The sequence below is a fragment of the Hirsutella rhossiliensis genome (assembly GCF_020360975.1).
Source record: "Hirsutella rhossiliensis strain HR02 chromosome Unknown scaffold00017, whole genome shotgun sequence".
Taxonomy (NCBI): domain Eukaryota; kingdom Fungi; phylum Ascomycota; class Sordariomycetes; order Hypocreales; family Ophiocordycipitaceae; genus Hirsutella; species Hirsutella rhossiliensis.
In genome coordinates, this window is record NW_025408683.1 from 576017 (window position 1) to 592576 (window position 16560).

The following is a 16560-nucleotide window of genomic DNA, read 5'->3' on the forward strand; positions in this document are numbered from 1 at the left end:
GGCTCTATATCTTATAGGATACTAGAAAGCTCTTAGGCTAAGAGGGCTTTATACTTAGATAGGTATCTCTTAAGGGCTTACTAGGTTTTAGTCCGACGGCGATAAATATTATATACTAATAGATTAAGGGATAGCCTATAATTATAAGAAGGCTTAGTAACTTAAAATCTTTACTTTTATAGACCTTTATTAAAGGAAGCTATAATATTAAGGTAAAAGGGATAGTTTAGCTTTTAAGTAAAAGTCTAGTATAGCCTTATACTTAAGGAAGCTTACTATAGGCTACGATTATATATAAAATAAACTCGCGATATAAGGGAGGCCCTATTAATATCTCGCTTATATAAGTTTAACCGTTTAATAATAGCGGTACTATTATCGCGAAGAAACCCTTAGATAAAGCTATATACTATATTATAGGAATTAAAGCCTAGCGATAGTAGTAAGTAATTAATTATACTATCTTAAGCGTTAAGGATAGTAGCGTTAGCGACTATAGCGTTAGCGGCGTTAGCGGCGTCGGCGATAAGGGCGTTATTAGTATTAAGAAGGTTAAAAAGAAGGTTTATTATAGTAATTAAGATAGCTTTAAATTTATATATATAGATAAGTAGGTAGGTATAGGTAAGCGTAATATATATATATATAGACGAGGGTATTTAAAAGATATAGATACTTATTAAGCTAGGCGCGGTACTTTAAGTAGGGCGGGCTAGCGGGTATATATACCGAAAAATTAAATCTATTATATTAATAGTAAAAGGGCGTTATATAAATAGCTTTACTCTTTTTAATTAATAGAGCTAGCCGACCGAATTTTAATTAGCTAGCCTTACTTAAAAGCAACCTATACTAGCGCCTAGCCTAGTAACTAGATATTACCTACCCTACTAACTAATAGACTAATAAGCTAACGCGGTTATAGCTATATAGTAGCTACGTAGGAGCTATAAGGAATAAAGGCGCTTATAAGTTAGGCCTTTAAAAAGAAACTACTACCTATAACCTTAGGCCTAAGCTAGCTAGCCTAAGCTATAGCCGCTTAAGATAGAAGCGGCTATAGCTTAAGAGGGCCTACGCTAAAGAGTAAACGCGCGGGAGAAGCCTATAGTAGCTAGCGTAAGTTTCCTATATACTACTACTAAGACCTCGTTTAAGGTAAACCTATACTAAAAGAAAGGAGGGTTTTCCCTTAAGTACTTTAGTTTTTCCCTCTTATTTAATATTAAAGATTTAGATACCTTAAGCTAGGTTATTAGTATAATCTTAATAATAATAATATATACCTTCCTTATTAATAGCTATAGCTTAAAGAGCCGGCTTACTATAAATACTTTATAGGAACTATCTTTTATAGGCGTTAAATAGATATTAAAAAAATATTAAAATAAGAGAAAGGTTAGTTTTCTTTAGTAACTATATTAGGCCTTATACCTCCCTTTACTTTTTAAAGTAAGGATAAAAAGGTAGCTAAGTAATCCTTTAAAAGAGGTACCTTCCTCCCCTTTAAGGGTTAAGATAAAAAGACTAATAGAAAAGGCTACTTTTAGATCTTCTTTTTATATAAAAGGTATAAGGAGGTAAGCGTATTCTAGCTCTACCGCTTTCCTATAGTCTCCTTCTTTATCTAGATTATTTAATTTAATAGCTTCCTTTTCTTTAAAGTTAGCGTTATTCTTAACTACTTTAATATTAGTTTCTTTTTTTATTTCTTTATTTAAGACCTCTTCTTAAGACTATTAAGAAGGGGGGGTTTAGATTATTTAAATTAGCTAATATTATAAGAGTAAAAGGGGCTATTAATCCCTCTTTCTATTAAAGAAGCTAGATTTATTAAAATTAGATCCTTAGTTAAAATTATCGCGAAGCATAGCCTAATTTCGTAGTTCTCAGAGATATCCCTTAGTAAGAGGGACTAAGGAAGCTAAAAACACCCGGTATAAAAGAAGGAAGAAGGAGCTAAAAAGAGGTATAGAAAGGAGGGTAGGGGTATAAGGGGAAGTAGAAGTAGCGATAGCTTCTTATAGAGGTAGCGAGAGATAAGACGGATATACCGGTAACGGCTAGAAAGGAAGGGAAAAACCGGTAAAAAGCTCGGTAGTTAAAAGGATATTAGTAGCTTCTTTAAATAGGATCTTCTTTATTAATTAAGATACTAGATGGGTATAAAGAGGGGCGGTAGATAGAGGAAAGAAGGAGAATTAAAGCAATATAATAATTACTCCCTTACCTTTATTACTACCCCCGTAAGATTTAAATATCTCTGCCCTACCTATCCGACCCCTTACTTTTACTTTTACCTTTATATATTTTATATATACTTCTCGTATCTCTCTTTATAAGAAAAATAACCTTTTATAAAAAAGGAGTCTAAATCTAAAAGATATTTATAGAATTATAACTAATAAGGTAACTAATAAAGGCTCTAAGATTAAGCTTTCTTTTCTTCTTCCTTTTTAGCTATATATCGGTAGTTATAGTTTATACCTTATAGCTATAAGTATAAAAGTAAGCTAGTAAGGCCTTATTTTTTATAAAGAGCTTTAAAGGGGATTTTTAGTCTATTCCTTAAGTAGTCCCTTTAAGGGTCTAGTTTTATAAGTAATAAGTAGTGTTAACGACTTCCCTTTAAAAGTTATAAGGAAGCCTTATAGTAAGTCTTATTATATAGGCCCTTTTTATTATACTACCCCTTAATCTTTCTACCTCTTTATTTTAAGCCTAGGTATTTAGTACTAATAAAAAGGGTAAAATACCCTTTTTTAAAGCTAATTTAAGATATCCTTTATAAATAGCTCTTTATTAAACTATATCTTCTTTACCTTATAGCTAAAGTAGGATTTTATTTAGTTAACGAAGTCCTAGAAGGTAAACTAATTATACTTACTTAAGTAGGTTTATAAGAAATAAAGGAAAACTATCCTTAAAAAAGTATATATAAAAAACATTCCCTTAATAAAGCTTTCTTAGTTCTTAGAGATATTAGTTTAGTTAACCTAAATTTCCTTATATAGCTAGTCCGGCTATAAAAGGGTTTATTTAGAAATTCGTCTCTTAGTCTTTCCTTAGCTATAGTATTTATATTTAACGGTCTTTAAGCTTATTATTTATACGCCTTATTATTAGCCTAACTTATATAAAGCTAGGGGGCCTAGGTAACTAAGTTATATATACTAAAGATAGCTATCTCCTTAAGCTACTAAAAGAAGGTCCTTTAAACCTACCCTCCTTTAAGTAAGGAAAGCTAACTTCTTAAGTAGTTCCTTCCTAAGAATAGGTTAGAATTTAAGAATAAATTAACCGGATTTCTCCTTAATAAGCTCTATCGTTTAATTCTTTTAGACTAGCCTTATAGGCTTAGACGTTATATCTTAGAAGATTCCTTCCTTTTAAAGAAAGTAAAAGGAAATTAAGCTTATTAAAAATTAAAGGTAAAAAGCTACCCTTTTTTATTAAATAATTTATATAAACCTATTAAGTAATTTTATCGTAAAATATACCCTTCTATACCCCTTTATCTATATAGTTAATTTCCTAGTAATAAGGTAACCCCTTTATACTTTTTTAAAAGACTAGAATTATAAGAGGGTATTATAAATATTAAGGGAAGTACTAAAGTTAAAGATAGCTAATTTTTATAAGGGATAATTAAAGGGCTTTAATAGTTAGTTTTAGCCTTATTAATTTATAAGGAAGATAAAGGCTAGATTTACTATACTAATTACTTTTCCTTAAATTTATAGCTTAAATAAAGGTAGTAGTATTAATTACTATTTCTTAGGAACTTAAATCTTATTTATCTTCTTTTATAATAAGGGGTCCTCCTTAAAAGACTATTATATTATTTCTTATAGCTATAAGAGTCTATAACTATTATAGGTTATAAGTTTAGGCTATAGCCTAAGCTATATATATATATATAGGCTAGCCGCGTATAAAAGAGCTTTATATAGCTTATTAATATTATCTTATAAATAGTACCTATATATATACCTCTACCTACTCTATAATAGTATAAGCTATTAACTAATAGATCTAATAGATATCTTCTTAAAAAGGGTACTACTTTTTTAAGGGAGTACCCCGCTACCCTTTAAGTAGATAAGAAGTATTATAGCTATCTTAAAAGCGATTAAAAGTATAATAGCTAGTAAGAAGAATAAGGTTCTCGCTATATTAAGGGAGATATTTATAAGACTAGCGTTAACCCCTATAACCTTTATAATACTAGTTATAGTAGTAGTACTATTAATATAAAAGCTACTTCCTTAGCTAACTTAAGATAGTAAGCTTAAGTCCTTTTATTTCTTCCTTAGCTAGCTATAGATAAAGTTTATAATAAATAAGAAATAAGGCTTAAATAGCTATTATAATATAGCGTAGTATTCGCTTCTTTATATACTAATAAAGCCTTAAATATAGTAGATCTTTAGATTTTAAGATAAAAGCGGCCCTAAGGGTAAACGTAACTTATAAGACTTCTTTTAATACCTTATATATATATTCGGCAACGTATAAGAGCGGGAGAAGGTATAAGATAGGCTATAGACCCTTAGGTAAAGGGATAGGTAAACCTTTAGAGAATTCCTCCTTAACTTTAAAGAGACGCTCTTATAAGTAGCGGGAACTATAGTATAGGAAGATAGCGTAAAACTTATATAGTTATAAAACTTAATTATACTAGCTTTATAAGAGCTACTTATCCTTATAATTATACCTACTAACTATAGTAAGTATATAAGCTAGTTAATAAAGGTAGTATAGGTTTATAAGTAAATACTATATTTCTAGAAGCTTTATAAGCGTATACTATATAGTATTAATAAGATTACTGCCCCTTTATAAGAGGAATAGCTAACTATCGATATTAATAAGGATACCTTAATATCGGCTACTTAAATAGACCGAGCTAAACGTAGTAAGAAGTTATTATTAAATATCCTTTATACTATCCTATACTTTAAGTAGTAAGTAAAGTAAGTAATAAGTAAGGAAATTAAGAAAAAGAAAGCTAATAGCCGCTACTTACGTTATAGTACGTTTATATACTTTATATTAAAATGCCCCTTCCTTTTAACTAAGTAGCCTATAGTAGTTTAAGTAGTAAAGATAGAACCGCTCCTTACCTTAGATAATAAAGAGGACTCTGCGCCCTTAGGCTTAAAGGAAAAAAAAGTACCTTTAAAGTAAAGATAGGCTTTAAAGCCTTAATTACTAGTACTAGTAAAAGAGAAGGAGGAATTATCCGCCTATATAAAAAAGGAGCTTACTTTAATATAGGTTATAATTAATAACTCCTTACTTATTACTACTTTTATAAATAAGGGCTACTAGTACTACGCTATAGTTAATAAGGCGCTTATATAAGAGATATAAGTACTAGTAGAAAAGATCGCCTTAAGGTAAGTAAAGGGTACCTTAAGCGCGATAGAAGGTATAGTAATTAAGGGTATTATATAGCTAGCTATAAAGGTTAATAGTTACTATAAGCTTATTATAGCCTATATAATCCCTTAACTAAAGTTTCCCTTAATCCTTAAGAAACCCTAGTTATTATATATAAAGTTATACTTAGTTTTATATTAAAATAAGCTATAGTTTAAGCTTATATAATAGTAGGTCTATTATAATAACGGTTTTATAAGTATAGGACTAAGTATATAAGCTTTATACTTAGCCTAAGAAGTCTTTACTTTTATTTTTATAAGAACTATATAATAAATAAAGCGGAAAGAAAGCTAGGTAGCGGCTAATATAGTAGTTTATATAGTTAGCTTAGTAGATATTAATAAGGCCTTTTAGATAAAAAAGCTAAAGTCGCCCTTTAAGCTATAATAGTAGATACTAAAGCGCTTTTATAACCTCTTACTACTATTTAAGTCCTAGGAAGTAAATAAGCTTAACTTATATAAGCTAAGGGTAAACTATATAATTATACTTTATATTAATAAAAAGAGGTAAGAACTACTTATACCGTTTAAACTACTATATAGTATATTATATATAGAGCTATTAGTATTAAAAAAGATATTAAGGGACCTCTTAAATAAGGGTTTTATTTAAGTAAGTAGCTTTAAAGTAAGAGCGCTAGTCTTATTTATATATAAATTAAAAGGTAGGATATAGCTCTATTATAACTATAAGGCTTTAAATATAATTATAAAGCTAGACTACTACCCCTTACCTTTAATCTTAAATATACTTTATAACCTCTTAAAAGTAAAGTAGTTTATAAAGCTAAATATAAAATAAGCGTTTTATAAGGTATAGATCTTAAAGGGTAATAAGTAAAAGAAAGCGTTTTATATATACTATAGCTTATTTAAGTAGCTTATAATACCCTTTAGCTTCTTAAGAGCGCCCGCTACCTTTTAGTATTATATTAATAATATACTATAAGACTTCCTTAATAAGTTCGCCTTTATATATATAGATAATATCCTTATTTATATAAGCGGCTCTTATAAAGACTATATATAGAAAGTATAAAAGGTTTTAGAGCGCTTTTAACTTTATAGGCTTTACCTTAACTTAAATAAGTATAAATTTAAGGTTAAGAGGGTTAAGTCCCTAGGCTTTATTATCTATATAAGTATAGGTATATAGGCGGATCTTATAAAGATCTAAGCGATCGAAGACTAAGTAGCCTTAACTATATATAGCTTCCTTAGGTTTAGAAACTATTATAAGATATTTATTAAGGGCTTCTCTTATATTATAATGCCTTTAAACGAGATTACTAAGAAGTATACTACTTTTTATTAAGGTCTTATATAAGAAGGAGCGTTCTATATACTTAAAGACTTATTCCTATAAGCCTTAGTATTACTTTAGTAAGACTTTAACTGGTTTACGTTAGTTAAAGTAGACTATAGCGGCTAGGCACTTAAAGGAACGCTCTCTTAAGAAGTAACTATTAGCGTTCTACTCCTATAAGCTAACCTTAGCGGAGCGAAATTATACTATTTATAATAAAAAGATACTAGCGATTATTAGCTACCTTAAGTAATAGTAAGTAAAGCTCTAGAGCTATAAGAGCTTTAAGGTTCTTATATACTATAAGAACCTTAAGTATATTATAACCTACTAGTACCTCTTAAAGTAGTAAGCTTATTAAGCAAAGTATTTCTTATACTTTAACTTCTTAATTAAGTACTACCTTAAGCGGGACTTTATAGTCCTAAACGCGCTTTTTTAAAGGGATTAAGACTAGCTAATAAAAGCGGATATTAAGGCCTAGGATCTATAGCTTATCTTATAAGAAGCGCTATAGACTTATATAGGAGCTTCCTTAGTAGAGGAAGGCGCGGTACTAGTAAATAAGCTTTCCTTAGTACTTTTACTACTAAATAAGCTTCCTCTTATACTTTTACCTTAGTTTAGTAAAAAAAGATAAACCGGCTTAAGGGCGCGTATAGCGAGAGTAATCTAAGATAAGGCCCTTTAATGCTTATAAGATAGGATAGCGGCTCTAAACTATACCTATAAGGGCGTACGCTATACTATAGAGTTTAGCGCTTAACGCTTAGATCTAAAGCTAAAGCTAAAGGTATAGGTAGCTAACTACTATATTAACCTATAAGGGTATCTATACTGGTAGGGGAGACTATAGGTACTAAGCGTACTATATACTATAGAAGCTAAGGAGAAGGATAGACTACTAAAGCTAGAAAAATAAAATAAGCTTTAAAGGAGGCTAGTTTAGTATATCTATAACTCTAGCATCGTAGGTTACTATAAGATAGTATAAGTAATAAGCGTAGAATCGGGTAATCGATAACGTAAGCGGAAAGGTCGGTTAAAGGAGTATAGGGTAGGATTTCGTCCGGAATTTATAACGAGTATATAAGGGGCTAAATAATATATTAAAAGAATAGCGTTATAAAGGATACTTATAAACTTTTTTATTCTATCTACTACTCCTAGGGAAATCCTTTATCCTTTATAAACTATTATTTGCCTACTAGTAGACTAATTAGTTAGCTTTCTAGTATATTCTATAGTGCTTAAAAAGCTCTATCTATAGTATATCTTCCTAACTTAGTAGGTGGTCTAATTATAGCGTGATAGTTAACGTAAGACTATAGGTTCTAGTATAAGTAGTAGATTTAACTAGAATGTTCTATGCCCTACCTATTCTCGTATCGCGGATATCTTTAGAACTACTAGCCTAAAATAGGTAGTAGGGTATCCGTTCTACTCGTAATTAATATATGCATTTTATATATATTTTTATTTATAAGGATAGGCTTATCCTAACCCGCTTTTCCTAGAGGAAGGTATAGATATCTAGTAGAGGTCTTTATCTTTAAGGGTTATTCCCTTAGACTATATTATAGAACCTCTTTTTACTAGCCTATTCTATAGAGCCTCCCTATACCTATTATTTCTTTATAATAGTAAAATAGGAATATAAGGGTATATTCTTATAGTTACCTAAGTAAGTAAGTTATAGTAGTAAGCCTTATAAGGAACTTTTACTAGCCCCTCTTATAGTACTACGTTTATTACTTTCTTTATAACTATAATATTTATAGCTATATAAAGATCTAAAAGGTATAGCTTAAGGGGCTACTTAAGTAGCTTTTAGTACTAAACCGGTTTTATATATATATATAGATAGACTTTATAATAGACCTCTTACTTATAAAGGGCGGTAACCGCTATATATAAGTAATTAAGGACCGACTTAGTAAATTAATAGTATTAAAGCTAATACTATTTATAGATATAAAAGCTTATATAAAGCGCTTCCTTTAGTACTAGGCCTACTTATATAGCTAGCTAGCCTTTATTATAAGTAATAAAAGGTTAAACTAAACTAGCCGCTTTTAGTAGTACCTATACTAGCTACTTTAGATTATATAGCTACTTAGTATAGCTTATTACCTATAAACTAATAAGGGACTTAAGAGGGTTAACTAAAAAGTATAAGTATACTTATAAGTAGTTATAGCCTATAATTAAGTAGACTAAGACTGCTAGCTCCCCGCTACCTAGCTTATACTAAATAGTAGATAGTAAACCTTTATTAAGATAGCCCTTTTTTTTATAACGTATAGCTTTAAGCTGCCCTCCTTAATCCTATTTACCGCTAATATAGTAGTAAAGTAGTATAGTAGTATATTACTAAACAGCCGCGCTTCTATGTTTATATAAAAGCTATAAGAAACTATAAAATACTATTAATCCGCGATAGCTATTATAGTATAAGATTAAGAGTAGTATACTAATAAGACTAAGGCGCTAGTAAATAAGTTTATAGTAAGAGATAAAGTATAGCTTAACTTCTATAACTATAGGTTAGTATAACTAAAAAGAAGCTAGACTAGCTATATATAAAGTTTATAGTATAGAGGGTTATTAGCTTATAAGTAGTTAAGCTTAATAGTCTCTTAATAAAGGTCTATAATAAGATTAATATTAACCTTTTTTACTAAGCTTCCTTTAACCTACTACTTAAATAAGAAGTAATAAATACTTAAATACCTATAATTAAGGTAAAGGGAAATAATAAATTTAAGGTTAAAGAGATATAAGCTATATACTAAAAATAAGTAAGCTAAAGAAAATACTAAGAGGTTTTTATTAAGTAGTATAAGTACCTTAACCTTATATAGGAACCTATATATAAGTTTATAGGAGCTATAGCCCTTAATAAGTTTAAGGCCCTATATAAGCTAGTAAATAAGAATAATAAACTAGTAAACTACTAGTAATAGCCTAAGCTAAGACTATAAAGTAAGTAAAATAAAGTAAGTAGTTATAGTAATATAAGTATAATAATATAAGCGGAGATAAAAATAGCGTTTATTTTAAAGTAAAGCTATTAGACTTCCTAAGCTTATTCCTTATTATTACCCTCGCCCTTACTATTATTATTATTATCGTCCTTATTAGCCTCCTCCTCTTTTTCTTTAGTAGTAGCGGCGGCGCTTTATAGCGTGCTAAGTCGGCCCTTTAGACTTATAAGCTAGTTAGTAGTAGTAGCGGCTCTAGAGGTAAAAGGGCGGCGGCTAGCTCTAGTAGCGGCTAGCTCTAATAGCGGCGGTAGGGGTAGTAGTAGTAGCGGCGGCGGGCACGGCTAAGGGGACCGCTAATAAGGTAATAGAGGTAGTATCCTTAGTACTAAGAGAGTTAATAGGGGAGGTAAGAGAGTAAAAGGGGAAGAACCTACTTAAAGATAAGCTCTTAGCGCTCTAGGGTATAGAGGTTACGATAGGCGGCTATAGTAACGGTAAGGCGCTTCTTAGTAGCCCCCTATACCTACCTATATACGCTAGCCTTTTAAGCTAACGCTATAGTAAGTAAGATAGGAGGCGCCGCCTTATAAGCGCGGCCGGTATATATATACTAGTAATAACTACCGCCGCGGCGGCGCTTAACTTAGTTAGCGTAAGGGAGCTCCTATAATATATACTATATATAAGGGGCTACGCGAGCGGCTCTAGCTTAGATTTAGCGCTTATACTTTAAGAGGTTAGTAAAAGACGTTTATTACGCTTATTTAACTATAAACTTATAAGGGTAGTAGAGATAAAGATAGGGGCTAAGGGGCTAGGTATTATAAGTAGCGGCGGGGACGGCGTTATTACTTTAAAGGGCGATATAAGGGTAGCTAGTATAGCGGAGGTAGTAGCGGCGGCGGTAGGCGTAGTAGTAAGGGCGCGGGTAAGAGTAATAGAAGCGGTAGAGCTATCGTTAGCCGTGCTTAGTACGGCGTCGATAAACGACTTTATACGCTCTAAGAAAGAGGAAGTAAGGGAGAGGGAGGTAGATATATCTATCGCGGAAGTTAATATTATAGATTATAGCCTCTTACTTTATAAGGTAAGGGAACTTATTAATTAAAGTTATTATTATTATTATTATTATTAAGGCTATTATTACTACTATAGCTATTACTATAAGTTTATATTAATAAAGTAGCTTATATAGCTAGGAATAAACTAACGCCCTAAGTTAAGTAGAACTTACTTATTATTACTATTACTATAGTTAAAGAAGGAAGAAAAGAAAGGAAAGAAAGAAAAAAGGGATACTACTTTATATACCCCTTAGTAAAGGAAGCTACTTAAGGCTAAGGGGATAGGTAACCTAAGGCTTATATAGGTCTAGGCCGGCCGCTAGCTACCTAAGGGCGTATATAATAAGTTACGCCCTTATTTAAATAGCTAACTAGCTAATATATATAAAGCTAGGTTCTAGCTACTAAGGCTAATAAGTATAGGGATAATAAGGCTAGTAGGGCTAGTACGATTAATAGGAAAAGGTAAGGTAAAGCTAGCGGTATAAGCCTAATAATATAGAAGCTATTAATAAAGTAGCGCCGCGCTACGCTTAAAGGAGGGCATTATATAAAAGTCTTTAACTATAATAGGTTATAGGCTTAGGCTATAGCCTAAGCTATTTAGTTATATATAAAGGGCCGGATCCTATATATATATATATAGGCTAGCTATATATAAAAGAGCTCTATATAGCTTATTAATATTATCCTATAAATAGTACTTATATATACGCTTTTACCTACTTTATAATAATAGCCTCTTTAAAAGGTTAAATCTTATAAGTCGGTTTTCCTTAAAGACCTACTAGTATTATAATAACTAATAGCCTAGGGATTTATTAGCTAAGTAACTATTTTATTTAGTCTTTTATTTCTTTAAGGAATTCTTATTTTAGTTTAAAAGGTTTACTTAAAAACCCTTCCTTTTTACCCTTTATTACTAATTTTAATAAAGAGGTTTAATTTCGACTAGTTCTTTAATTTTTTAACTAATAAACTAAAAGGTCTATTAAGAGATAAGTTAGGCTAGTTAAACTACTAAAGCTAGGCCTAGTATAGTAGGTAAACCTAGGGCTAGGATAAGGGCAGCCGTTAAAGATAGGGTTAAGGCTCTTAAGAGAGAAGGAGCTAGAGGTATAGTAGTAGTAGCGGTAGTAAGGGCTATAGTAATAAGGGCTATAGCTATTATAAAGCATAGCCTAATTTTATAGTTCTTAGAGATATCCCTTAATAAGAGGGACTAAGGAAGCTAAAAACACTTAGTATAAAAGAAGGAAGAAGGAGCTAAAAAAAAAAGGTATAGAAAGAAAGGTAAGAGTATAAAGGGAAGTAAAAGTAGCGATAGCTTCTTATAAAGGTAGTAAGAAATAAGACGGATATACTAGTAACGGCTAGAAAGGAAGGGAAAAACTAGTAAAAAGCTTAGTAGTTAAGAGGATATTAATAGCTTCTTTAAGTAAGATCTTCTTTATTAATTAAAATACTAAATAAGTATAAAGAGGGGCGTTAAAGAGAAAAAAGAAGGAAAATAAAAGCAATATAATAATTACTCCCTTACTATAATTACTACCCTTATAAGAATTAAATATCTCTACCCTACCTATTTAACCCTTTACTTTTAATTTTACCTTTATATATTTTATATATACTTCTTATATCTCTTTTTATAAGAGTTATAAGCCTACGAGGAATAGAAATCCTATACCTTTTAGTTACTATAAAAGGTATATTTCTTATATCCCTTATAGCTTCCTTTTACCCCTCTTACTAAAAAAGCCGATTTTTAATTAACTTTTCTACCCTTCCCTTATAATAATATTAAAAATTAACTCTACTACCCTTATAGTCTATAAGACGATTCTTATAAAACCTTAAGATTAAGATAAGTAAGTAAATAGGCTATAAGCTTATATAGATAGAATTATTTATAATTTAGTTTTTTTTTAATAAGTAAGACCCTCTTAAGCCCCCTCTTTATCTTAAGGTAATAGAATTTATAGAGAGAGCTTCTCTCTTTTTTAAGCTAACCTTTATATAATAAAGAGCTTTTTCTATTACCTTAGGTTACTATAAGAGTTACTATAAGGAATACCTTTAAAAGATAAAGCTATTAACTACTACTTATATAGTAATAATAGAATCTATTAGTACCGTAAAGCTAATCTCTCTTTAAGAAAAAGAGACTCTTAGGTAGTAGCTTTTAAAGCTTAAGATATCGATAGCTTCCTTAAGGGGCTATAACTCTAACTATATTAAGAAGACTTATGCGGTATACTTAAGAGCCTTTTTTACTAGGAACCTACTAGCTTCTTTATAGCTAGCTAAGTAGGAAGAGATCCTTAAAAAGCTAACTAATACTTCTTAATAAAAGCTCTTTCCGGCTAGTAGCTATAAGATATATCTTTACTAATAAAGCCTATTAGTAATAGTTACTTAACTATCTTTTAAGAAGCTAGATAGGAACTAAATAAAGAAGCTATTAAAGTATAATAATAAGTAGTCTTATTCTTTTATAGCTAGTACTTAACCTAGACGGTTCGACCTACTACCCTTATAGCTACTATAGCCCTTATTTTTATAGCCCCCGCTATAGTAACTATAGCTATTAACCTAGCCCTAGCTCCGCCTCTTACTCTAGGCCCGGCCCCGGTCTTATTAGTTAGACTAGCTAGACTCGTCCCTTAATAGACCTTTTAGTCTATTAGTTAGAAAATTAAGGAACTAGTTAAAATTAAACCTCTTTATTAAAATTAGTAATAAAGAGTAAAAAGGGGGGGTTTTTAAGTAGACCTTATAAACTAAGATAAGGATTCCTTAAAGAAATAAATAAGAAGGAATCGACCTACCTACTAAGTATATAAAAGGCCCTATCGGCTAGAAGACTACTAGTAGGTCTTTAAGGAAAACCGACTTAAAGGAGTTAATCTTTTAAAGAGGCTATAGGAAATAGTATAATAGTCTCTTAAGGAGGACCCCTTATTATAAAAGAAGATAGATAAGATTTAGGTTACTAAGAAATAGTAACTAATATCGCCGCTGCCCTTATTTAAACTAAATCTTTAAGGAAAAATCGTTAGTATAGTAAATCTAGCCTTTATCTTCCTTACGGAGTAATAAGGCTAAGACTAACTATTAAAGCCCTTTAATTATCCCTTATAAAAATCAGCTATCCTTAACTCCGGTACTTCCCTCGATATCTATAATATACTCTTATAATTCTAGTCTTTTAAGAAGGTATAAAGGGAATACCTTATTACTAAGGAATTAAGTATATAGATAGAGGGGTATAGAAGGGTAAATTTTACGATAAAATTACCTAATAGTTTTATATAAATTCTTCGATAAAAAAAGGTAGCCTTTTACCTTTAATATCTAATAAGCTTAATTTCCTTTTACTTTCTTTAAAAGGAAGGAATCTTCTAAGATATAACGTTTAAGCCTATAAGGCTAGCCTAAAAATATTAAACGATTAAGCTTATTAAGGAAAAATTCGGTTAATTTATTCTTAAATTCCGACCTATCTTTAAGAAGGAATCTCTTAAGAAGTTAGCTTTCCCTATTAAGAGGAATAGGTCTACTATAAAAGACCTTCCTTTAATAGCCCTAAGAGATAGTTTTCTTTAGTATATACGACTAAGATACCTAGGCCCCTTAGCTTTATATAAGCTAAGCTAATAATAAAGCGTTTAAATTAAGGGCTTAAAGACTATTAAATATAAATACTATAGCTAAGGAAAGACTAAAAGACGAGTTTCTAAATAAACCCCTTTACTACTAGACTAGCCGTATAAGGAAATTTAGGTTAACTAAACTAATATCTTTAAGGACTAAGAAAGCTTTATTAAGGTAATGTTTTTTATAGACGCTTTTTTAAGGATAGTATTCCCCTATTTCTTATAGACTTACTTAAGTAAGTATAACTAGTCTACCCTTTAAAACCTTATTAACTAGATAAAATCCTACTTTAGCTATAATATAAAGAAGATATAGTTTAACGGAGAGCTATTTATAAAGGATATCTTAAAATAGCTTTAAAAAAGGGGTATTTTACGCCTCTTATTAGTACTAAATACCTAAGCTTAGAACGGAAAGGGAGAAAGATTAAGGGGTACTATAATAAAAAGGGCCTATATAATAAGACTTACTATAAGGCTTCCCTATAACCTTTAAAGGGAAGTCGTTAATACCGCCTATTACCTTTAGAACTAGACCCCTAGGGACCCTAAGAACCCTAGGGAACTAAACTAAGGAATAAACTAGAAATCCCTCCTTAAGCTCTTTATAAAGAAGAGGGCCTTGCTAGCCTACCTTTATACTTATAGCTATAAGGTATATACTATAACTACCGATATATAGCTAAAAAGAAAGAAGAAAAGAAAGCTTAATCTTAGAGCCTTTATTAGTTACCTTATTAGCTATAATTCTACTAATATCCTTTAGATTTAGATCCCTCTTTTATAAAAGGTTATTTCGACTAAAGATATAATTTTTAACGAATTTGGCTTTTTTAATAAAAAGAGGGATTAATAGCCCCTCTTACTCTTATAATATTAGCTAGTTTAAAAGATCTAAATCCCCCCTTCCTAATAGTCTTAAGAAGAGGTCTTAGATAAGGAAATAATAAAAGAAACTAACGTTAAAGTAGTTAAGGATAACGCTAACTTTAAAGAGGAAGCTACTAGATTAAATTATCTAGATAAAGAAGGAGACTATAGGAAAGTAAAAGAGCTAGAATACGCCTACCTTCTTATACTTCCTCTTATAAAATAAGAAGAAGATCTAAAAGTAGCTTTTTTAGTTAGTCTTCTTATCTAGACCCTTAAGGGGGTAAGAAAGGTACCTCTTTTAAAGGAATACCTAGCTACTTTTTTATCCTTACTTCGAGAAGTAAAGGAAGGTATAGGGCCCGATATAGTTACTAAAGAAAACTAACCTCTTCCTTATTTTAATTATTTTTCCGACTTCTATCTAACGCTTATAAAAGATAGTTCTTATAGAGTATTTATAGTAGGCCGGCTCTTTAAGCTATAGCTATTAGTAAGGAAGGTATATAAAAGAGACCTCTTAGACCTACTAGTAAACTAAAAGCAGCTAAAAAAACATATCTTTAAAGACTAGTTTTTCTAGGCTTAGAAAGACTACCTAGCCTTATATAAGGAGATAGGGTCTTTCAAAGAGATCCTTAAGGAAATTATAAGAGGAAAATAGGTCCTTAGCTATAAGTAGGTCTATATCTATAAAACTAATAAATATAGTATCTTTTTAAAATATAAGGCCTAGCTAGTTATTTATAGGAATTAATAGGAAAAAGGGGATTTACTTACTAAGGTAACTACCTTAGTAAGGATATCTTTTTAGACCCTTATAGCTATAGTAATAGAATTCGACCTCGAACTTAATTAAATAGATATAGTTAACGCTTTTATTAACTACCCCTTTAAAGAAGAAGAAGTTATCTATATATAACTTCCTCTTAGTTTCTAATAACTAAGAAAGGTTCTATAGCTTAAGAAAACTCTATATAGACTATAAAGATTACCCCTTCTTTAGTAATAGTATTTAATAGGTTCCTTTAAAGCCCTAAGCTTTAAGAAAGTCCTTTAGAAACTATATATAATATTAACGGGTAAAGTTATAGTCTTCTTTTATATCGATAATATTATCTAAGCCTACTTAAAAGAAAAAGAAGTAACTACTAAGGAGGCTATATAAGGCCTATAATAAAGGTATAAGATAACTAAGCTAACGGAGCTAAAGTAATTCCTAGGGAT